The following is a 24,706-nucleotide window of genomic DNA, read 5'->3' on the forward strand; positions in this document are numbered from 1 at the left end:
GAACATAAAGTTTAAGTCAATCAGTCCCTGACATCACTCTGAATATTGATGGTATAGGAGTAGATACACATAATCTGCATTGAATGATCTAACTGGTAGATAAATCTCTTAACCTATCTTTCAGGTAAGAGATTCTGTCTCTCAGAGTAACAAAAAATCATGTTGCCCCATTTGATACTGGCAGCCATCTTGAAACCTGGAGAGAGACTAGTAAGGAGGACAGAGCTGACACAAAGTAAAAATATGATTAAAGAAAAATCATATAGAAAGAGTGTCAGAGCTGTTTGTACTGCATCTGGAGTCTGCTCTAATCTCTGAACTTCCAGTTATATGAGGTTAATTATCGTTATTGTTGAAGCCACTCTGAATGGATAATGTCTTTCTTGCAGTCCAAAACATCTTAACTACTAAACACATCGCCAGGGTCACAAAAATAAAGAAGCCATTATTCCCATATTTAAGAAGTTTCTAGGGTGCCTGGGTGGCTCAGTGGGTTAAAGCCTCTGCCTTCAGCTCCGGTCATGATCCCAGGGTCCTGGGATCGAGCCCCACATCGGGCTCTCTGCTCAGCGGGGAGCCTGCTTCCCCCTCTCTCTCTGCCTGCCTCTCTGCCTACTTGTGATCTTTGTCTGTCAAATAAATAAATAAAATCTTTAAAAAAAAGAAGTTTCTATCTTAGTTGGAGACATATATGCCGACAACAAATTTCAGTACAATATAACAATATTTGTTGAAGGAGAGGTAAGTATCAAAATGGTAGTATAGAGAAGGATGGGGCAGGAAGGAAGTTATACATGCAAATAATATTTTGAGTTGAATTTTAAGGATGAGTTTACCAAAAGTGAATGGTGACAAGTACTTTTCTAATGGAGGAAATGATATTTGTTAAAATAGAAAGGCAGCATTTGATGACTGGGGAACTACACAGAGTTTAGTATCATTTGATTAGCAAGGGAGTGATGGAAGATGTAGGAAATAACACGGACATCCTAGCAGTACCAAATTGCAAAAGATGTGTACCATGCTGAGGGGCTGAGCTTTTACCCTGGAGTAGAAAGGTAACCATTATACAACCCAATATAATGTGAATTAGCATGTAAAAAAGTTCATTTTTAATGAACTTCCCTTGTGTAAGGTAGGTTGAGACAGGAAAACCAATGATGAGGCTTGGCAGATGATCCCTAAAACAAAACAGGGGAGCTGAATTTAAAAAGTTCAGGGTTGTTTGGCTTTTGGGATCAACAAGATTGCTGATTGGTTGTTTAACAGTAAGAAATAAAAAAAGGGCCAGAATGACCACTTGATTTCTAAGTTGGTGGATACTAGTACCACAAACCAAAACAGAGAATACAGTAAAAGGAGTAGATTTTCTAAAGATAATGATAATATCAGATTCAGGCATGCTGGATTTGAAGTATTTGTAGAATGTCTAAATGGTAGCTGGTTGGCAGGTGGAAATATGAGTCTGGAATTTAGGAGAGAAGTCTAAACTAGAGATAATCATTGGCAAAATTTTAGTAGTCTTTACCTTAGATTCTGTAATACACTAAACTGGTATTAAAGTGATTTAAGATGGTAAACTTCGGATTATATATTTTTAACCACGATTTGAAAAATACAGAAAAACAAAAACAAAAAAACATTTTAAAAATAAAAATATAGAAGAAATACAACCCTTAGTACAGCATGGGAATTCATGTCAAGGAGCAAACAAACCATAAAAAAGGACAGGAATATAGAAACTTAGAAAACCAGTGGATTTCTACAGAGCACATGTGACAAAACAATAAACACTGGTAAGACAATATATTAAAAGATGTGGGCTGGCAGATCCTTCACATCACATAGGATGACAAAGGAAGTAAAAAATGAGGGACTAAGAACAAAAATCAAGAGAAAAGAGACATGTTTGAATGAAATATAAAGAACTGAAAAGACTTAGAGGTGAGAAGAAATGAAAGTGACCAATTTGTTGTAAGGAAACAATGACTCTTCAGCAAGCAGAGCTGGAGACAGGGGTCATATGACAACTTCCATAGAAACAGATTAAACTGATTTTGTCTACCACTGTACTATTTTTTATTCTCAAATAATATCTTTGTTCTTCTTTTATAGGTAGAAATATTGAGGATGATAATACACTGGAAAGGCATTTCATGGTTCTTACAGTCAGACCACAAAATAAATTGGTTAAAATTGGGTTGAATGATAAAAAATACTTGAAAACCTCCCCTCCTCCCTTTTTAAAAATTGCTATGATACTTTTGAGTCTAGAAATCAAGGCATCACTGGACTAAGAAACATTTGACAACACTTCTGCAAGCCCACTGGCTCCTGGACACCATCATTCTAGACTCAGAGGATATAGTGGTAAACCTAACACAGTCTGTTGCCTGAAGGAGCTTATATCTTGACAGAGAAAAGAGACGAGAAACAAATACAAATTTTAAATGATTTTAGAGGATAGTAAAGGGAATAAACAAAAACAGAGCCAGGCAAAGAGTAAGAGAGTGAGAGGGGTACAGTTGGGTTAGGGTCTATTAAATTAGCCCTTAGTTTGCTATTAAGTCTTGGGCAGGGTATTTAATCCCTCTGAATTTCTTAGCTCCTCTGGGTAACTCTGTGGCTGGAGTAAGAAGAACACTTAATTACATGTTTATTGCTACTTCTTCACATACCTCCTTTCTTACAACAACCATGCACTTCCCACTTCTCTTTTGTACTCCCCTTGACACTTTCTTTTGTTTCCAGAATCCTTTGGGGCCTGGAATCAAGGGATCCCTCTTTGTCCCTAGCCCTGCTTGCAGTGATCAGGTGTGATTTCAGAACCTATAATAGAAAGAGAATTCTGGTTTCTATTTCTTATCTTCTCATTCATTCTCAGGTAATGTGGATTCAAAGATAAGTAAAAAAGATTCGAGTCTGTCTTCACGAAGCTCACTATCATGGGAGAAGACCGGGAACCTGGGTGGCTCAGTCAGTTGAGTGTCTGCCTTTAGCTCAGGTCATGATCTCAGGGTCCTGGGATTGAGTCCTGTGTCAGGCTCCCTGCTCAGTGGGGAGTCTACTTCTCCCGATCCTGCTCGCTCTCTCTTTCTCTCTCTCTCTCTCTCTGTCAAATGAACAAATACAAAAATCTTTTTTTAAAAAAGGGAGAAGACCAATATAAATCTGAATTATTCCAGAAAAAATGGAAGATTTGACATGTGCTCTGCAAGAAAAGTGTGAATCATACTGTTTACAATGGCAATAGAGGATTTCACTATTACCATTGTAAACAGCAGGCAAAAGATGTCACTTAAACAAAACACAACAATGAAGCAGAAAACAGGCCAATGTGAAAATAGGATAGCGAACAGTACATGGCATCTGTCAGAGGGTGATGGAATGGGAAAGATAACACTACATGATATCCTATAAGGTAGGAAACATTTTGACTTTCATAAGGAGGGCACATGTTGTAATGTGTACTCGGTGTTATACACAAATAATGAGTCATGGAACACTACATCAAAAACTAATGATGTACTATATGGTGACTAACATAATAAAATAAAGAGCATTCTGCTTTGTAATTTCTATTTTGAAAGGATTACATGGCTACACTCTGTAGGAGAGAAAGAATGAAGGAGAGATTAGTTTCTTTTGGAGTGACCATATTATTTATCATGAAAAGTTGGATAGTGTTGAGTCAAAGAGGGCACAATTACTTACCCTGGGACAATGGACACAACCCATGTCTGCCCAGGGCAAACCGGGACTATGGTCTGATCCCAATATAAGGCTACTGTAATGGTCTAAGAATGACATGATGGATTGGGAAAGGGCAGTGTAGGAGAAATCAAAAGAGGAAAGCTGATCCAAGAAATCTTTAGGAGAGAAGATCAATCGGATTTAGTGATGGATGTCCAGCAGCAGTGAAGGGGAAAGGTGTCAAAAATGATTCCCAAGGTTGTGTTATAGGATGAGAGGTGCTAAATTTGATTGCAGGAGAAATCATGTGGTTATTTTTGAAACATGTAAATGGAACTTTTTTTTTTAAGATTGTATTTATTTATTTGACACAGAGAGAGAAATCACAAGTAGGCAGAGCAGCAGGCAGAGAGGAGGAAGCAGGCTTCCTGCTGAGCAGAGAGTCCAATGTGGGGCTTGATTCCAGGACCCTGAGATCATGACCTGAGCCAAAGGTAAAGGCTTAACCCACTGAGCCACCCAGGTGCCCTGTAAATGGAACCCTTAAGTAGGCCATTAAATATAGTGTCTGGCATACAGAGAAAATTTCTTCACCTCTTATGATCTCTTCCTCTATTAGTCCTTTCCACTGTTTTTTTAATTATTATTATCATCGTTGTGTCCACTGACAACAAAGCCTGGACAAGGACTTGGGTACAATAATACATGGGGGCTGATCTCTGGGAAGCAGGAATGAAGGATGAGAAAAGTGAGACAGAGAAGGCTGAAATGCCAACATAATGTGTATTACTGAGACCACTATTATAGGCAACAAGGCCTGGATTCTGCCAGAACCTTTCCCCTTTCTCAAGAAGCATGGAGAAAGCTGCCCCAAACTATCTTCTTGAAGAAAGAGAAGCTAAAAATATAATCATAGGCTCTCATTTTCCATTGGTTGAGAGTTGCTCATCATCAAAAGTTCTAGGCTGGGTTATTAGCCCACAGGATTTGTGGGCTCCTGGCATGTCAGAGAAATCCCTTGGATAGAAAGTAGGAAAACAAGAGCTATTCCCTTGATGATAAGCTCAATGTAGCATTGTCAGCTAAATAAGGTAAGTCTGAGCTCAAAGAGGCCTGTCCACTGCAACTGCAACCAGAGGTGGTTCAAAGGCATGTGACTCCAGGTACCAGGGGTATCTACTACATTTGGAATAATCATGTTTTGGAAGCATGTGTTTTCCTTTGACAGTGAGATTTTTCTTACCTGTAGATGATTAAACAGAACATACTCATACAGTTTAAAGAATAATTATAAAGCAATACCCCATATTACATCACCATTAAGAAATAGAATATTACCTATACCTTGAAACCAGCCCTTGTGTTACCCATAGCACCACGTGCTTTATCCTTCCAAGAAAATCATTCTCCTCATTTTTTCCTCTTTGCTTTTCCTGCTGCCTTCTCCAGCTTGGATTCTATGGTTCATTACTTCAGCCAATCCTGTAGCCATTGCTGACTATACTTCCTCGTTGCTACTCTTCTCTTCCTTCCAGTATACTTTCATAGCTCATGTCTGGCAAAACAACCTGGGATGAAGCTTACTGTCATTTCAATCCTACCTCCCCCTATATAAAGAGAATCTTGAATGTCTGACTTGGTTCTGTATTAGCTTTCTATGTCTGACTTGAGCCACCCCTCAGGCTCCTTTGTTGACTTACTTTACTCTGGACATCAAATGTAGGAATCCCTTAGGGTTCTCTCCTAAGTCCTTTTCCCTTCTAATTCTAGATACACTCCCTTGGTGATCTCCACTTTTAAGACTTCAGTTATTATGTGTTACTGAATATGCTGATAACTCTGGTATCCATATTCTAAGCCTAAACCTCTTACCTGACTCATATGACAAGTCTACTTGGTGGTCTTGCTAGCCTCTCAAACCTGGTGTATCCACAATTGAATGGGCCATCCCCTGAACCCTAAAACAGTCCACACAAGTAATTTCCACCACCATCTACCCAGTTTGTCAAGCTAGAAGTTTGGGTAATCTATTGGAGTTCTCTGTATCTCTCCACTCCATGTCCAATCAGTTTCCAAGACCTGCTGTTTCTTCGTGTCTGTACCTCTTTAATCCTTTCACTTACCTTCATTCCCTCCCCCACTGCCCTAGTTGACATCACCATTCTCTCTACCTGGACTACTGACAGTCTCCAGTGTTACTCCTCTCTCACCCATTCTCTACTCTTTCACCAGAGTAATCTCTCTGAAACCCAAATATGGTCACATCACTAGAATGCTCCAGTAGCTTTCAATTGCCTATGTCAAGTTCCCTCTTGCCTCTAGTCTTTACTTATGCCATTTCTCCTGCCTAGAATACTCTCCACCTCCCAACCTGTTTGCCTACATACACTTACTTATTCTTCAAGTCTCATCTTCACAGTTCTTTTTTTCCAGAAAGCTTTCCCTGATATCCACTAGTTATTCCATTCCAGAATTGGTAATGGTTCTTCTATAGCATTCTATATCCTAGTATTTGTCATATAGTTATTTAAATAATTGTCTTACTTCTTGAAGTTCAGGAATTGTGTTTTTCTTGGTCAAGACTGTGTCCCTAGCATCTAGCATACAACAGGGCACACATTACTTGTTGAATTTGTGTATTGACAAATGAATGATATCAATGCTGACAAATGCTCTTTTGTAATTAAAAAAAAAAACTTTTAAAAGATTTTTTAAAGACAAGATTACAACAAAATTGAGAGGGAAGCACAGGGTTTCCCCAAGTACTCCCTACCCCCACACAGGCATGGCTTCCCCATTACCAGTATCACTCACTAGAATTATATACTTGTGACCCAGGATGTACCCACACTGATCTATCATAACTGTTCAAAGTTTATAATATGTCTTAGGGTTCACTCTTCGGTTACAGTGTATATGGGTTTGGAAAAATTTATAATGACATGTATCCATCATTATCATACAGAATATTTTCACTGCCCTAAAAATCCTCTGCACTCTCCCTATGCACCTCTCTTCCCCAAGTCCCAACCACTTTCTGCTGAACCCTTGGCAACCACTGATCTTTTTATTGTCTCCATGGTTTTGCTTTTTCTAGCTATCATGTAGCTGGACTCAGAGAGTATGTAGCCTTTTCAGATTGGCTTCTTTCACTTAGTAATAAGCATTTAAGGTTCATCCATGCTCTTCATGGTTTGATAACTCATTTCTTTTTTGTGCCAAATAATATTTTATTGTTCGGCTCTAACAGTTTACTTGTCCATTAACTTACTGAAGGACATCTTGGCTGCTTCCTAGTTTGGGCAATTGCAAATAAATCTGCTATAAACATCCATATGCAGGTTTTTGTGTGGACATGAGTTTTCAACTCCCCTGGGTAAATAACAATGATTGTGATTGCTGGATCATATGGTAAGAGTAGGTTTTCTTTTGTAAAAACAAAAACAAAAACAAAAACAAAAAACAAAACCAAAAAACCCCCCCAAACCGAACCCCTCCGCCCCCACCAAACTATCTTCCCAACTACCCGTACCATTTTGTATTCTCATCAGTAATGAAAGAGAGCTCCTATTGCCCCACACTCTCTCACCAGCATTTGGGGGATGGTCAGTGTTCTAGAATTTGGACCTTCTTCATAGGTTTGTAAGTGGTATCTCATTGTTCTTTGTTGTTGTTGTTTGTTTTTATTTTACTTTTTCTTTCATTGTCTTAATCTGCATTTCCCCTGGACAAAAGATGTGAAGCATCTTTTCATATGCTTATGTGCCATGTCTGTATCTTTGGTGACCCAACTATTCAGGGCTTTGGGCCATTTTTAATCATGTTGTTTGTATTGTTATTGTTGAGTTTAAGAGTTATTTATTTTGTGTAACAGTTCCTTATCAGATGTGTCTTTTGCAAATATTTTCTCCTAATCTGTGACTTGTCTTCTAATTCTCTTGGAAAAAATATTCTCTTTCCATATATAAATTAGAACCTATAGTTGGAGAAGGAACAGCACCACTAACTAAGAGTGTATTGGGAAATAGCTTCTCATCTCCCCGATAGTGACATCTCCCACTGGCTCTCACTTTGTGCTTTATTTAGTTTCCAACTTCTTCATTAATTAAGTTTAAGTCAGCTAAAATGGCATTATCATAGCTTTTTTCTGCTATTCTGTGATGCTTCTTTGGGAGACACTTGTAGAAGTGTGCTAACAGTTTCAAGGCTCAAAGCAGGCTCCAGTGTGATATATAACACTGTCATCCCTAGAACTGGGAACAGTAATTTGATTTCAGGCAATATAAAAATGATTACCTCTATTGAGGTACACCTAAGTGTGTCTCAATAATTAAATATATGGGACTTAACATTTATAAGAATAAAATCATCTGATATCTAGTTGTCCCTTGTTTTTGTATTTTTACTACTGAGATGAGAAAATGTTCTCTAAGGTGAGGACAAAATATTTTAGGCTTAATTCTCTTTATACAGGTATTACTAAATGCTTTTCAAATGACAGCAGAACACTCTTTAATACTTACAGCAAGTTATTTCATACAATCTCTTAATTTCTACTATAAAGGCTTTACAAGTTTCCATCCTATGCTAGGCACATGGTATACCTATTTCTGAGTAAGCCTTTAAAACACTATGGATAAAAAATCTTTTTCTCCTTGGAGGAAGCCTTAAAAAGATTAGAGAAATACGTTCAACAATCTATATTTCCTTTATTAGCTACTATGAGTCTATCAGCAAATATTTATCTAAAAATGGGGTTAGTAAACTACATTTCTAATGCCAAATTTGGCTTACCATTTTTATAAATAAAGTTTTTTTTTTTTAAAACACAAGTGCACTCACTCGTTTATGCGCCATCGATGAATGCCTGTGCACTTCATTAGCAGAGCTGACCTTCTGACCTTCAAAACCAAACATACTATTTGGCTCTTCATGGAAAAAAACAAAACAAAACACCTAAAACCTTCTCAAAGTAGTTCATATCATTAATTAACCCAATTCTTACTGAAATAGCTCATGTTATAAACTAATAACTTACTTTATATGAAGTAAGGATTTTTTACTGGCCCCACCAAATTATATCTTCCAAGCTTCAGAAGGCATCTACTAATTGCAACATGCTATGATTTGGTGAATAAATTCCTATTCTCACTAGTATAGTTTCGCAACAATGCACTAGAAATACAAAGATAAAAGCTTCTGTCTTGAGTCCTTTCTTATTCAGTTTCCCCAACTACAGAAAATAATAATCCTCACTCTTCAGGGATATTTTTAAGATCAAAGTAGATAATATGCACTTATAAAGAATTTTATTGCTTATGATCATTTGACTTTCAATGTTTTGTTTTCTCCATTTCTAGCCTCGCTGACTGTAGTCATAACTTGTTTTAGTTGCTATTTGTGTGTCAGTGTGGCCAACCTTATCATTCATTTAGTTACTGTGCCACTGCCAATTTATTCCTTGAGTGTACATGTTTAGTATGGCTTATTACTGTCCTCATCTTTTCTGCCAACTCATTTATTTCAATTCACTTGCACTCACTGCCTTTCTCACACCAGCTTTTACTATAATGCCTCAGATTTATTCACATGTGAAAAATACATACTGGTTTAGGGGCACGCTTAAGTGTGCCACTGGCTAAGTGGAGAGGTCAGTGATATCCATTTTGATGAGTTCTAACAGGGCTGTTAACTGTGCTTCCTTTTATTTTCACAGAAATTTCCATATTGTCTAGTCCAGCTACTCTTAGTATTTTTTTTTAAGCATATAACCCCGGGTTCAAGTGAAATAAAGAAAAAAATCCTACCATAATAACCGATCATGAAAAGGAAGAGAGCAGGGGACAAGTTAAAACTGGAGATGAGAGGTAAATGGAGGTATGGGGACATAATAGAGAGGCATCTCTCACTTTGAGAGAAGAAGGGGAGGATCCCCAGAAGAGAGGATAAAGCCCAGGTTCCTGGGTTGCGTGCTTGGTTGGATGAAGTCCAAGTCAATATTCATTTCAATTATTTCATGCTGAAGTGAACAATAGGGTCCACTTATTCACCACAGCTACTGAACAACCAAAATGCCAGGTAATATTTTTGGAAAGCCAGTTCAGACCGAGAAGGTTGTGATGTTCCTTAAGAAGAGATTAAATGAAGCTTTGCTTAACTAGGTTTTTTTAAAAAATTAATTTTGAACTGTAGCAGGTCACTGGACTAGAGTACTTTGTGGTCTTTCCCACATCTACTTTTTTTTATTTTTTTTTCAGCATAACAGTATTCATTATTTTTTCACCACACCCAGTGCTCCATGCAATCCGTGCCCTCTCTAATACCCACCACCTGGTTCCCCAAACCTCCCACACCCCCTGCCACTTCAAAACCCTCAAATTGTTTTTCAGAGTCCATAGTCTCTCATGGTTCACCTCCCCTTCCAATTACCCCCAACTCCCTTCTCTACTTTTTATAATTCTGCTGCTATACTGGCTGTTTGACCTCGTACTGACAGATACGAAACTGGGAGAATAAATAAGGCTCAATAGTTACATTGTGGGAGAAACAGGCCTATCATCTCAATGCCTTTTTTTTTTTTTCAGTCCCCATGGCCCTATCTTCCAGGGGAAGGGGAAAAAGGAGAGAAAAAGATGAAAAAAAACCTTACTATATATCTCTTCTTACTGAAATCACTTCCATAGGTACAAGTGTAGTACTAAGTATCAAGGGTGCTACTATTTAAGACAAAGTCCACACACACAGCTTTAATATAAGATTTGGATGTCATGCAAGAGAACAAAGAAGGGGGACAGAATATTGCTATCAAACTGTACTTGGAAAATACATTACAAAAGTATGAACAATATGACAGAATTGATTCTATAGTCTATGGAGTCCACTGTAACATCTGCATTGCTAAGACCAAGTATATTTAACATAAATGTTTAAAGACAGGCATGGACTTGAGGAAGATATGGTTTCAGAGCCATGCCATGTCTGCCTTGTACTTGGTTGTCTTTGGGATAACAACTCTTAGTATTACTCTTCCTATGGGGAAAAAGAAAATAATATCGTACCTATCTCATAAGGCTGTTGTAAGATCAAATGGAACGATGCACAAAGAATATTTAGCATCATGACTGGTACAGAGCAAGGCATTAATGCCTGTTAGCTCTAAGATAAATATTAGGTAGGTTGGGGTCAATGCGAAAGCCAGAGGGAATAACTGAAATGAAACAGGTATTATTTTTGAAAACAGCTATGATATGTCTAGGTATTACTGGAATAGAAGCCAACTGTGAGGCCTTTGGGACCCTCTAACAGAGTTCAACATGAAGTGACAATGTTGTTTTGCCTGATTTACATCAAACCTTTGTTGTTAAAATAGATTTTTCTCAATATGCTCAATATGAAGCATTTATTCACTCAGATAATAGATACAAATCCATGCATTCAAATGTTCCTTGGAGTCAGAGATCAAGATGGAAATCCCCAGAATCATAGAGATTTGTGTCTATAAACTTGCTTATTATATTCTCATTCAAGGAGGTTGGAAGGGATAGTGTCAGCTTTTTAGCCAGAATCTTTTCATTACTTATCCCTGTTGGGGTTGCTGCACGTGCTGTGAGTGACCTCCAGAGATCCTCAAGCTGTATGCAGAGAGCAAATTGAATCTGAAAGCTTTATTAGACAAGTTTGTCTTTCAGCTGGTGAGAGTGGATGTCAGCCGTATTGGACAAAAATAAAATTTCTTGTGAAACTGGGTCCTGACCTTGAAAAAAATCTCATCCAAAGCACACAATTCAATTCTGCGTTAAGTCCTTATTTGTTAAACACAAGAGTGTAGGTTCAAAAGAAAAAGGCACATTTTACCTCAAACAAATAAGAATCAGGAAGGAAAATAATAGGGCCTCTCTTTTGATCTGCTGGACTCAGTGAGCAAAAAGCTTATCACTAAATCATACAGTCAAAAAAAAAAATACTAATATGGAGGAAACAACTTTTTAAATTCACTTTGAGAAGTAAAACTACCTTTTCCACTTACAATCCACAGTAAACATTAGAGGAAGTTTATTTATATCTTTTATCCATACATTTATTCAAAAATAAAGAATAACCCTGAGAAGATGAAGGGACATCAAAGATTGACTAATTTGTTTTATTTAATTCCTGTTTTTTTAGTGTTGAAGAACAATGATTTTTTTTAAAGTTATGATAAGTATCTCAGAAGCAAGAATTGGAGGTACTATAATTTTGACTTTTTGTTTTTCTATTGTAGGTCTATATCACAATTTAGTCACTGGTGTAGTTAATGTCAATAGCAATTTTGCTTAAATATTATAATAGGTAGAGTGAATGTCTGTTCAATGAACCCATCATGGATTGGTAAACACAAAATATATTTTATAAAATAAAATAAAGAGAATAAAATATATCTTCTCAAAAAACATTTGGAATGAGAGAAGGAATAAAGCGAACAAATTTTCAGAGGGAGACAGTATGTTAGACCATTAAGTAGAGGTTCTCAATTTGGATATCAAGACATTGTCAAGAATGAGAGATAAGGAACAAGATGTGGGCTGAATTTAGCCTGCAAGATTTGCATCAGAGCAACAGCATATCCTATTTGATCGATACTGCAGTATTAACAAAGCAGGGTTTACCCCTGAGAATATGAGGATAAACATATCTGTCAGTTGCTAAACAGAAAATAGGGTTGCGATATGTAAAAATACTGAAGAGCACTAAAATCAGACTAAGCAGTTGAGGGTTTGAGTCCTGATTCTGCCACAAACCAGTTGGACAAGCACATAGTCACTTAATCTCTCTGGTTTATAATTACATGGAAGGTTGACTTATTTGATACAACTCCGAAATAAATGTACTATGCATCTGGTCAAAATATATTAGCTGGCCATGTACTACACGCTAGTCACTGAATAAAGTCACATACACAAGAGGGTATACACTGATGAAGAAGATATAAAATAGGATCCTCCTGGAACTTAGAGTCTATTAGGAAACAATAAATATGACATGGATAATTTAGAAATCAAAATAATGATAAAGTGGAATGTCTGGGTGGCTCAATGTGTTAAGCTGACTTCAGCTCAGGTCATGATCCCAGGGTCCTGCGATCGAGTCCTGCATCAGGCTCCTTGTCCAGCAGGGAGCCTGCTTCTCTCTCTGCCTCTGCCTGCCACTCTGCCTGCTTGTGCTCTCTCTCTGACAAGTAAATAAATAAAATTAAAAAAAAATAATGATAAGGCTATGAAAGAGAAAAATGTGTTTTCATATTGTGCAATATGAGGCTCAAGGAAAGAGTTCTGCAGAATAAAAGGTGCAAGTGAGATTTAAAGAACGAGTAAGGGAAGAGATCATCCAGGTGAAAAAGTAGTAGGTGTGGAAACCCTGAGCCAAAACATACATCAGACCATATGTCCAGATGAAGCAGATGTGTAAAGGAACTAAAAAAGGAAGAGAGGTTAGGTTTTGAAGAAAAGGGGCAGGGGGACAGTGAAGCAAGAAGGATAAGTAGGGAACCATTACATAAGACCTTGTGGGACATGTTAATGATCTGGGGATTTATCCTAAAAGCAACGGGACACCATTCAAGGATTATAATAAAATGAGGTTTAAATGTTGCAGTATTATTCTTTGTGGAACATGTTTCTATGGGGAATGGGCTAGAGAGAGGTAAATGTCGTAAGTGAAGAGGTAAGGTAAAATTTGATGGTAATAGAAGGGATGGGGATGGCTGAAGTAATTTGGAAGATATTTAAGTGACATCAGTAGGACTTGGTGATCAACTGGATAAGAAAACTGGAGAAAGAGGTATTCATTTATGATCACTTACTGGTACTGGTTTGAGTGGATGGTGTTGCCATTTCCTGAGATAGGGAATACAAGAAAAAAGATGGGAGAGTAAATTCACTAGTTCAATTTTGGACACAGTAGATTTGAAGAGTCAGAAAGCTGATCAAGTACAGATAGCGAATGAGTTATTGGATACATGGCTTCTCTTGAATTCACTAGTCAGTACTGTATCCCTCTACTACTCCATCCAAGTTTGTTAGATCCAAGGTTGGTTCACAGGCCATCTTAATAGACTTATAGGTCATGTGTGACATGTTTTATCAAGTCCTTCTCCTAATTTACTTCCTTCACTTGGCTTCCAGGTTTCTGTCTCGGTTCTCCTTGTATTTCAATGACTACTCATTATGGTACCCTCAACCTGTTACCATTGGGGTCCTCCAGGGCTAACTTTCCAGATCTTCTCTTTTCTATCTGCATTCACTCCTTGGCTTTCACTGGCATAACTTCATGGCTCAGCTGTATGCTAAAAATTACATATTTATTTCTCTAGACTGGATCTGTATCCTAACATCCAGGGCATATATACTTCTACCTATTCTACATCTCCATTTCATAGCTAGAAGTCATATGTAACTTAATTTGTATAAAACAGGTTATATATATAACCTACATATACATAATACATATTTTATACATGTTTTATATTTTATACATTATATATATATATATAGTCTCCCACCACTCTGCATCTCCTACCATCTTCCCTCACTTGGTAAATGATTACACCATTCTTACGGTTTTCTCAGGCCAGAAAACCTCATCAATTTTCTCATTCCCCTGATCAAATCTATCAACCGATCCTGTTGGCTCTAGCTTTTAGACACATCCAAAACTTGTCCACCTCTCATCACTTCCACTCTCCCTACTCTGGAAAAAATTATCATAGTTTCTCATCTAAATTATTTAATAAGTCTCTTAACTAGTCCTCTCTTGCTTCTCCACTCATCTTCTCCTTTCAGTATATTCTTAAGGCATCCAGAAAATTTTTGCCAAAACTTATGTCAGATTATCTCACTGCTGGGCTCAAATGCTTCTGTTGGCTCTTTCTCTTAACAAAGTAAAAGTCAAAGTCATCCCAAGGGCATTTAAAACTCTCCTGATCTGACTTTCGCTCATAACTGCTATCTTCTTCATTCAATGTGCTCCAGCCACACTTGTTCTTCCGATATATGTCATGTTCCCCTGTCATGGCATTTGTTAGAATGCCATCCCTGGAATTCTGTAGCCTAGAATGTTCTTCCCCCAGAAATCCACATGGCTCACATTTTGACCACATTCAAGGCTTCACCTAAATTCTACCTTTTCAGCAAAAGTGTCTTTATTAGCTTCACCCTTGTACTCCATACCCACAATCCTTACACTCTTCCCTGCTTTCTTTTCCATTGCAATTATCACTTCAGAACATGTGAACATGTGGAGCACCTGGGTGGCTTGGTCAATTAAGTGTCTGCCTTCGTCTCAGGTCATGATCCCGGAGTCCCAGGATGGAGCCTCTAGTTGGGCACCCTGCTCAGCAGAGAGTCAGCTTCTCCCTCTCCCTCTGCTCTGTCCCCTCCTCCTCCCCCTGCTTGTGTTCTTTCTCTCACTCTCTCTCAAATAAGTAAACAAAATCTTAAAAAAAAGAACATGCGAACACACTGTATCTATTTTCTTTATTGTCTATCCCCACAGAAACATTAGCTCCATGAGTATACAGATACTTGTTTATTTTTCTGCTACTATATTTCTAAGTTAGTGTGCAAACCCAGAACTCAAAAAAGAGGTGTAGATTTAGAGTAAGGATGTGATAGTTTTCGATGTATAGTTGGTAATTGAAATCATGCAAGTGGATGAGATTATCCAAGAGATTAAAATATGTAAAAAAAACAAATCTCCATTACTTGCAACATTGAGAAGCTACTTGGAGAAGGTTAAGCCAGCCAAGAAGCTGCAAAAGAGTAGCCAGGGAGATAAGAGGAAACCCAGAGTGATACTATATATGCAAAAGGAAGAAAGAAATGTTTCAAACCAGGAGTGGCCAAGGACATTAAATGCTACTTGGAGTTTAAACAAGATGAAGATTGAAACAGTATTTTAACATAGAGGTCATTTCTGGCCTTACGGACATTTTCAGTGGTCTGATGGAAGGATTCAGCGAGGCTGCTGTGAGGGATGAACTAGAGTCAGGAATGAAGAGGACTCTTTCTAGAATGGTGGCTGTGGATGAGAGGAGAGAGATTGGCTAGTACTGGGAGGAGAATGTGTGGTTGAGGTAGAATAGTTCTAGGATGGGGAAAACATGATCATGTATAAATGTGGCAGATGAAATCATATGAGTCAGTTTAAAGATACTTTATATTATAAGGGAAAACTTTTTGGATGTTCCAGTATAGAAGGACATGACTGATTAAGGAAAAATGATGGAAAAATATCAGGTCCTCAACTAGTGGCCAGATTTATTATGAGTTAGTAGTACATTACAGCAGGCAGCATGATATCATCATATAAAAGTTGGAAAAGGGTACGGAGACCTTGTGATCTGAGTTATGAGTAGACCAGTCATTATGGGACGGGGTCCAATCATGAAGCCTACAACAGAAAAATGACATGGAAACATACTTGGGAGGAGTAGGAGAGGGGCCACAGAGATGTTTAAACATTTGAGAAACAGTTTTTTTGTTGATAGGCTATGGGTACTCACCTGATTTATGTGAAAAAAGCAAAGTGTGAGGGAGATTAAGTAACAGACTTTGAAGAATGTCTAATAAAGTGAGCAGAAGTGTTTTCTTCTACTCAAAAAAATGATTTAGACAGTAACTGGAACTTGGGTTAGGCAGTTGAAAGACTCTCTTGAGTGTAACAGTGATGAGGGAGCAGGAGGCTGGCTGAGGACAAAGCAAAAGCTGGCGCCTTGCACCCCCTCTTCACCCACTCCCCTCCATATGTGTAGCATTCCTCAGGCACCCCTGACTGCCATAAAACGATAAATAGTTAACGTGCAGGGATCGCAATCCTGCAGAACAGGAATCTCCCTTGTCCTACAAGATGTCCTAGAGACCTAAACAGGGAGGTTACCTTATCAACAGCACAAATTTCCAGAGGCAAATAACTCTTGGTTCCTGAAGCCCTAATGTCCCCCTCCCACCATAAACTGGAGGAGACTGGAGTAGAAAGGAATGTAAATGATAGCCAGATCATAATGCCCCACCAAGAATCCCCCATTATCTTGATGTTAGTGCCTGACCTAAAGACGACATTGATCAAGCCATAAGGGCAAAGACTCCCCCCACCCCTGGCACCTTGTAGGCCCTCCCTAGCATGTGAGAACTCTGTCGAAATCTCCCATTCCTTCACCACCTCCCCCCAACCGTGGGGTATATAACATGCCTACCCTCACAACCCGGGGCAGCAGCTCTTCCTGCCCACGGGTCCTGTCCCCGTGCTTTAATAAACCACCATTTTGCACCAATGACGTCTTAAGAATTCTTTCTTTAGTCGTCGGCTCTGAACCTCCTCACCCCACCGAACCTGACTTAGGTTCTGGGACTTCATCAACAGCATTGGTGGAACTCCATCTACTCTTGATTTTTTAAGAAGAGAGTAGGCAGTTAACCTTAAGATTGTTTCTAAGAAGGAGAGAGCCTTTCCGGAAGATAGTGGAAAAGATAGAATGACCTCTCAAAGACCTTTCAGATCACAATCTTAGAATCTAAAATTTAAGTGCAAACTGCTGTAATTTCCTTTGGGAATCCTTTCTTTGAGGATAAAATTATATTCAATTTTAAATTGATTCAGAAAAATTTTAGAAATACGTGAAGTCTTTCCTTTGTGGGCTGTGGGATGTCTATTCTCATGACTATGTTTAAATAATTATAATTTCCACTTGATAATAGCCTGAGAAGAAATTCAACAATACCATGTATTCTGTAGTGATTTCCGAAGGTCCTTTTCTGGAAGGAATTAAATAATATAAGAAGACTAAGGTAATTTTACTGAAATGAACACTTTATTTCTGTTAAAATGCAGGATATATGTATAAATGAAAAATCCCTTATAAGCAGAATATTTTACTTAACTATTGATGTTATTCTCCTCCAAGACACACACAAACACACACACACACACACACACACACACACACACGCACGCAAACAGTGAAACTTCCAGGAATGCTTCCAACAAGCATTACAAGTAATGGATTAGAACTTCTCTTCCTTTGCCAGTTCAAACCTCAAAGCTTGGCTCCAACCAGAGATGGTAACCAAGCAATAAAACTGCCAAAGGTTAAGAGACAAGGAGAAAGGGAACTTCATCATCACAAAATGGATAATTAACATCTAAATACTCTAGCTTTTACACTCTATTGCCATCTTGCATATTAATAGCACTGTTGTATCTACCCTGTTAACCGGGGAACTTTGTCAAAGAATCTGGCCTGGGACCAGGGACTCCCACTTGCTTGCATTAGAAGGACTTTTTTCAGATCAGTGTAAGCAATACTAAGGCCTCCCCAGCAGAGTTTCCTGCTGTCACCTCCCCTTATACAGTGTGACACATCTCAGTGTATTTCGAGTACCCTTGTTCACCCTCATCTCACTGATGTAAACAAATATGATTTAATTGATTAATTAATTTACTGCTGCCAAGAGTTGGAGGGCCTCTGTAATTGCTCAGAGTTTTGAACTATCTTGAGGAGGGTCTAAAATAAATTTCTTTTACCATTACCATAATTGATTAGGTACAAAATCTTGGTACAAAATCTTACTCTTAGTATATTAGACTTGAGAACATTTTTAAAATTTAGAGGTTTTAATTATAAAGCTGATGACTGTATGTATATATGTACCTAGGTGTTTTCAGTAGAGTGATCATCAGTTCATGAGGCAGAGAAAGCCTTGGATCCACTCGAACTCATGTGGCCTAAAGGTACAGTGCAAGCAGAGTCAACAGTGGGGAAACAGGAACCAGGAAAGGATATGGGTGGCCCTCTTCCTTGTGTGTTTTTTGTTTGTTTTAAGTAAACTCTACGGGGCGGGGGGGGGGGCACTGAATACTTGACCCTGAGATCAAGAGTCGCATGCTGTAGGGACTAAGTTAGCAAGGAGCCCCTCCTCCTTGTGTTTTGGAGAATGATGGGAACTCAAATGGGGAGTAAGAAGGTGAGACCTGACAGCTTCCTTCCTTAAGACATGATCATTGCAGATAAATAAAGGGCATTTTCATAATAAACTATTTTATCACAATGTAAATTAAATAAATGGTATGCTGAGATTACATTTAGGTTCCAATTAACCTCATGCTTTTATCGAACTGCCTAGATATTTAAAGTATTACTGAAGTATCTTTGGAATGCTTTAATTCAACTCTAGAGAGGCAAGTGAAGTTCAAATAGTAAGTGTATAAATAACCTTCTATGTGAGTATTTGATATTTAAATATAGCCTTTAAAAATTTGAATGAAGATAAATGAATCACTGCTTGAGATATGGTATTCTGATTAATAGCATCAACTTTGAAATCACAGAGACCTAACTCTGAATATCCACTCCAACGCGTACTAGCTTTATAGCTTTGGACAAATTATTTAATCTTTCTCACCCTTGATTTTCTCAACTGCAAAATGGAAATCACAACACAATCCATTCAAAAGGTAGAACAATGGCACAAATTCTAAGACCTGTTGTGTTAATTTAGTTTCCCCTGGAGTAGGGATTTGAGTACAAGTAGTTTCACTGGTATAAGATACCAGAAAGCTGTGTTGGAAGAGTAAAGAAATGAAGAAGAATGGGAAGAAAGTCTACACAAGGCAAGCTAATGAACAGGTTATCACTGTGGGCAATGGTGGCTCAACCCACTGGAGACCTGTGGTTTAGAACATGCTCTGGAGTGGTCCTACCCAAGAAGTAAAGATGAGATTTTTATGCATCCCTTCCTGTAAATGGGTGGTTGAATGCTGTTCCAGGGATGTCTTCTCCCCAGTACTTCTAACCTGCTTTGCAAGTGGGTGAGCTTCTCCTGTGGAACAGAGTGCCTGGGCAGAGTCACAGGTACTTGAAATTAGAAGCCTTGGGGTTTATAGGGAGGACTAGTGCTGAGGGGATTAGAGCAAGCAACGTGCCTCCATTGGGTTTCTGGAAATAAAGTGTTAATGGACTATGCTCATGTCTGTTTATTTATGTATTGTCTGCGGTATAGCTGCTTTGAATATATAATGACAAAGTTGATTACATGACCCCCAAAGCTGGCTCTTTACAAAAAGTTGGTAGCACAAGTGAGATTAGAATTTAGGCTTCTTGACCTCTAATGCAGTACTTTTGTGATTATACTTGAGACTTGCTCTCTCCAAAATTAATTACAGGAAGGGAGGGTTTTACCAGTGTTTAATCAACTAGAAACCTCTATTAACGGGCATTTCTATGTGTCTATATATACAATGGTCATTCATTTCACATTTATTATCCTGGGACACTTGAAGAACTCCAATATCCTGACTTGGAGTCTTCACATTAGTATGTTCTATATGCAATTTATTTCAAAACTGCTAAATTGGGTATTGTGGAATGCGAACATTCTCAGCCCCAGCAGCTTGCAGATAAGAAAGGATTCGCATTGACATTTATAACCAGATTTGCTGGCTTTTTGCCTCCATCTGCCATGCAGTCCTTCAGTCCCATACAAAGTCCTATCTACCTAAATGTTCCCTAGAGTTTCTCAGGGAGCTTTGAATAAGCATGGCTATTCTCCTCCCTGATGTCTGAGCTGCTTGGCTAGGCCAATACTGCCTGGACTTAGTGCTCTGTCCATCTTCCTGAACTTTCAAGCTACAGAGTTTTGAGGGGTAGGAAGAGAAGTGGTGGTGCTGAAATAGCATGGAGTTCCCTCTGGCATCCTCAGCACTGGATCTCAGTCAAATGCCACTCCACACCGCACACAGGTGCACAGATGAACTGACACCACTCAGGCCCATGGTAGTAGTTCTGAAAGCACAGTCCCAGAACCAGTAACAGTGGCACCATCTGGGGACTTCTGAGAGATGCAACCTCTCAGGCCTCACCCCAGATCTCCTGACTCAGTAACTCTGGAATCGAAGCCTAACAATGTGTGCTGTAATGAGAAATGGGTGGTTTTCATGAAGGTAAAGCTCAAGAACCATTGATATAGGGCTATGAATATGATACAGACCAATGCAATTATCTTGGCTTTCCCCCCTTTTCCCCAATGTAATAATGAGTGAAAAGAGGACCCAAGTAATGTCTCCCATCCATGTATACAGCCCCTTTGCAATAACATTGCAGCTCTTCTTTCAAGAGATGGTGTATCTCTCCACTCCCCAAGTCTGGCCTGGCTTTACAACTTGCTCTGCCAACAGAATGCAGCAGAAGTGATGTATGAATTTCAGAGTCTAGGTATCAAGAAATCTTGGTGCTCCCACTGTTACCCTTTTAATACTGTCCTGAGGATGCCATATAATGAAAGCCCAGTCCAACCTACTGGAGGAGGAGAGGCCTCATGAAGAACCAAGGTTCTCCAGCGAACAGCTGGCTAGCAGATAATTTTTTAAAAGATTTTATTTATTATTTAAGAGAAAGAGAGAGACAGACATTGAGAGAGAGAGCACAAGTGGGGGAAGGGGCAGAAGGAAAGGGAGAAGTAGGCTCCCTACTGAGCAGGGAGCCCAACACGCAGCTCAATCCCAGGACCTTGGGACTGTGACTTGAGCTGAAGACAGATGCTTAACCGACTGAGCACCCCCCCCGCCCCACCCGTCCAGGTGCCCCTGGATATCAGATATTTGAGTGAGTCTATTTCCAACCTCTAGCTCCTGTTGAGGGGCTAGAGAACTGCAGGCACATGACCGACCCCCTAGCAAGACCTTAAGTATCACCATCCGGCTCATCACAACCCAAACTGGAGGCCCACAGAATCATGAGCAGGTAAATACCTCTTGTATTAGGCCATTACATTTGTGGTGTTTTTATGTAGAGATAGGTAACTGATACACTCAGGTATCCAAGCAACAGTGACTCTAAAAAAGTTTTTTTTTTTTTTTCTCCAGCATGCTTATTTATCTTATAAATTGAAACAATTTATATGGCTCAGACAGGACCACCTTATCATATTATATAATTTAAGTAGGCAACCATACAGGAGCTTAGTTTATTATTTTTCAAAAAGCCCTCAGGGCCTCAGTTTCCACAAATAAAAATATCCAGCCCGATTAAAATTTCAATGACTATTCCAGATTCAGAGTTCTATAGTTCTAAGAAATTCAAACAGAATAAATTGATTTTTTCTACTCCTTAAGTAGAAAAATCACAGCAACATATCTCACTTCTTTTCCTCATACATCCAAGATTGAGTTAAATAACATTAACTACTGGCTAGCTGCTTCCATATCTAGAATTTCCATTAGCTTCTTGGACAGAGAGATAGTGCAAGGCACAGCAAAACAAAACAAAATAAAACATAGGCTTTGGAGTCTGACACACTTGGATTGGAATCCTGGCTCTGTTTCTTCCCAGCTGTGTGATCTTAATCTAGCTATTTTCCTCTCCAAGCTTTGGGATACTCACCTTATAAAAACGGTGTGTTTATGTATTTTGCAATTATTTTGAGGATGAAGGCATATATGGAAAAGCGATATTGTATTGCTTTTTGCATTGTAGAAGTGCACTGGAGAAAACTTGCTATGATGAGTTCTAAAAGTATATTGTGTTACAACATAGTCCATGAGAAAATAATCATATATACCAAGCAGTCTACAAAATAGATTCTCCTTTTCTATATTGTATTTATTCCTGATTAACTTTCTGTAAGTCAGGAACATAGATAATATAAATAATTCTTAATTCTGATGTTTAAACCACCACACTAAAGAAAGAATGCTCTATTTGAATAAAAGCAACTCTGGATCTACCAGCCTCCTTACTGATGCTTTTCATTCAACTGTGCATTTCACATTTTTGTTTTAATCCCAGCTTTGTGTCAGTTTGCTACAGGGGAAGAAAAGCCCCGGCTTTTGAGAAAATTTCTGTCCCTCAGTTCTTCTCCAGCTCTGATCCCAACCCCACCAGCTCCCCCTGTGGCTTGGAGCTTGAGGGCATTCCCAGACTCTGCCTACTGGTGGCAGTGTGGAGGGAGGAGGGGGAGGTGGGGCTCTTAGGTGGGGGAGAAGGAAGTAGAGCAGGAGTGGAGCAAGGTGCTGTTAACCACTGCTTTAGCCACGTGTCCCCTCGCCTCTGCTCTGGTATCACTGGTCTTTTTTGATATTCTCCCATCTTGCTCCACTTCAAGGCCTTTGCTTGGGCTGTTCTCTCTGTGCCTACTAGAATAGTTTCCTCCAGATAAATGCATGGCTCACCTCCTCACTTTCATCAGCTTTCTGATGTCCACAAATGTTCTTAGTAGTGAAGCTTTCTGACCAAACTGTGATCATGTCTTCATTTGCATTCCCTTTCTCTCCTACCCTGGTCTTCTGTTCTCGTTAACTGCATTTCTCAAACTTCAGTGTGCACACTGAATCACCTGGGAAGCCTATTACAATGCAGATTCTGATTCATTGGGTCTGGGGTAGGGCCCGAGATTCTGCATTTCTAGCAAGTGCCCATCTGATGTCAATCTATAGACTATACTCTGGAATACCTGGCAGTATTGAGATAGTTTATCTATTTTTGTCTTTGTTAGCTCATTATTTTTCTCTCCCAGTCAGAGCACATGTTTCATGAACAGAGAGACTACATTATTTGATTTATTATTTTCAGCACCTAGTATGATGCCCAATACATAAAAATTACTCAATAAATACTTATCAAGTGAATAAATTACCTATGTTGTTAGTAAATTCAAACTGGAATTTGGAATGTACTTTCCATTACAAACATTATTGTTACATTTAGTTACTTTACAGATTTAATAGATTTTGGTGCCCTCACTTTACAAGCTTCCTACCATGTGAAAAGTGGTTTAAGTAGGAGCAGAAACATTCAGAATTCAACAAAACTATAAACAAATTATTGGAGCCCAATCTTTTTAAAGAGTTACAAAGTGAGGCTGAACATAACAGAGAAAGCTAGAGAACAAATGCCAATAAATGATTATATAGGAACAAGCTATGCATATGTACTGAGGGAACTAAAAATTATAGGTCATAAAAATAAATAAACCTGATATAATTACTTGAATATAAACCTTGACATAGCAATTTTAGTGTCCCAGATTGACAAAACAAAACAAAACAAAACAAAAGCAAAACAAGAATGCTTGCACATCTTTTTCAAGTTTCCAATATCATGAAATGGAACTCTGATGAGTGCTCAGAAACCCAAGGGGGCATATGAGAAACACTGTCCCTAGATTCTATGACCTCTTTTAACCCAAATGCTATATATGCCTTCTATTGAACTATGAGTGTGCTCCCATGGTTATGATACTGCCAGCGTGCTTTATTTCTACTTGATACAAAATAAAAATCAACTTTGCCTGAAGAACAAGTCACCACGCTTTAATACTTAAATCATTTGATCTTTGAAAAACAGACAAGGCAAAAAAACCAAACAACAACCCCCCACGATGTTTTTAGTTCTAATTACAGATTTGGCACAGCCAAGTTTTCTGGCTTCTTTCCCCTGAGATCCAAAGACAGCATGAACACTGCCACAGGATTTTATGCATACCTTCCATTAACAAATGAATAAAAAGTGAAGAAAAATAAACTGAAAATATCAAGAAAAACAAAAGTCAAAGCTTGGGCTAAATGAAGAAACATTCCAACCCAGTTCTGCTTGTGGTAGTCATGGTGTCGTTTTCTTTTTCTAGAACCAAACATGAAAGAGCTCTTAAAGTTGTTCTCCAAAGGGGAGGGGGGATTTGTGTACCAGGAGGACCACGTGCATTCCTGTGGTTTCAGTAATTTGTATCGGCCTATTGGAAGAATATTGTCCAAATGATGGAGCATTCATTGAGACAGACACAGAGATGGAATCCACACAAATCTAGCATTAGTTGGTACTCAGGTACCTCACCCTGATCCCCTCTTCATGAACAACACCCATCCCTGCTGCTGGGAGTATTGGCTGTTACTGGTATTCCTTATTAGGGATTACCTTTGGCCCCAGAAAAACTCTTTCAAGGTTTCCCTTTCACTCCACTAGGTGGCCCTGAAATGGGCAAAGACTGGC

At 38.7% G+C, this 24,706-nt stretch overlaps 1 protein-coding gene across 7 annotated transcripts in view; it reads right to left on the minus strand.

Annotated features, from left to right (window-relative positions):
- DMD (dystrophin) overlaps positions 1-24,706 on the minus strand; it is a 2,248,143-nt gene that overhangs the window by 675,638 nt on the left and 1,547,799 nt on the right. The window lies entirely within an intron of this gene.

Source organism: Mustela lutreola, chromosome X, assembly GCF_030435805.1.
Source record: "Mustela lutreola isolate mMusLut2 chromosome X, mMusLut2.pri, whole genome shotgun sequence".
NCBI classification, from domain to species: domain Eukaryota; kingdom Metazoa; phylum Chordata; class Mammalia; order Carnivora; family Mustelidae; genus Mustela; species Mustela lutreola.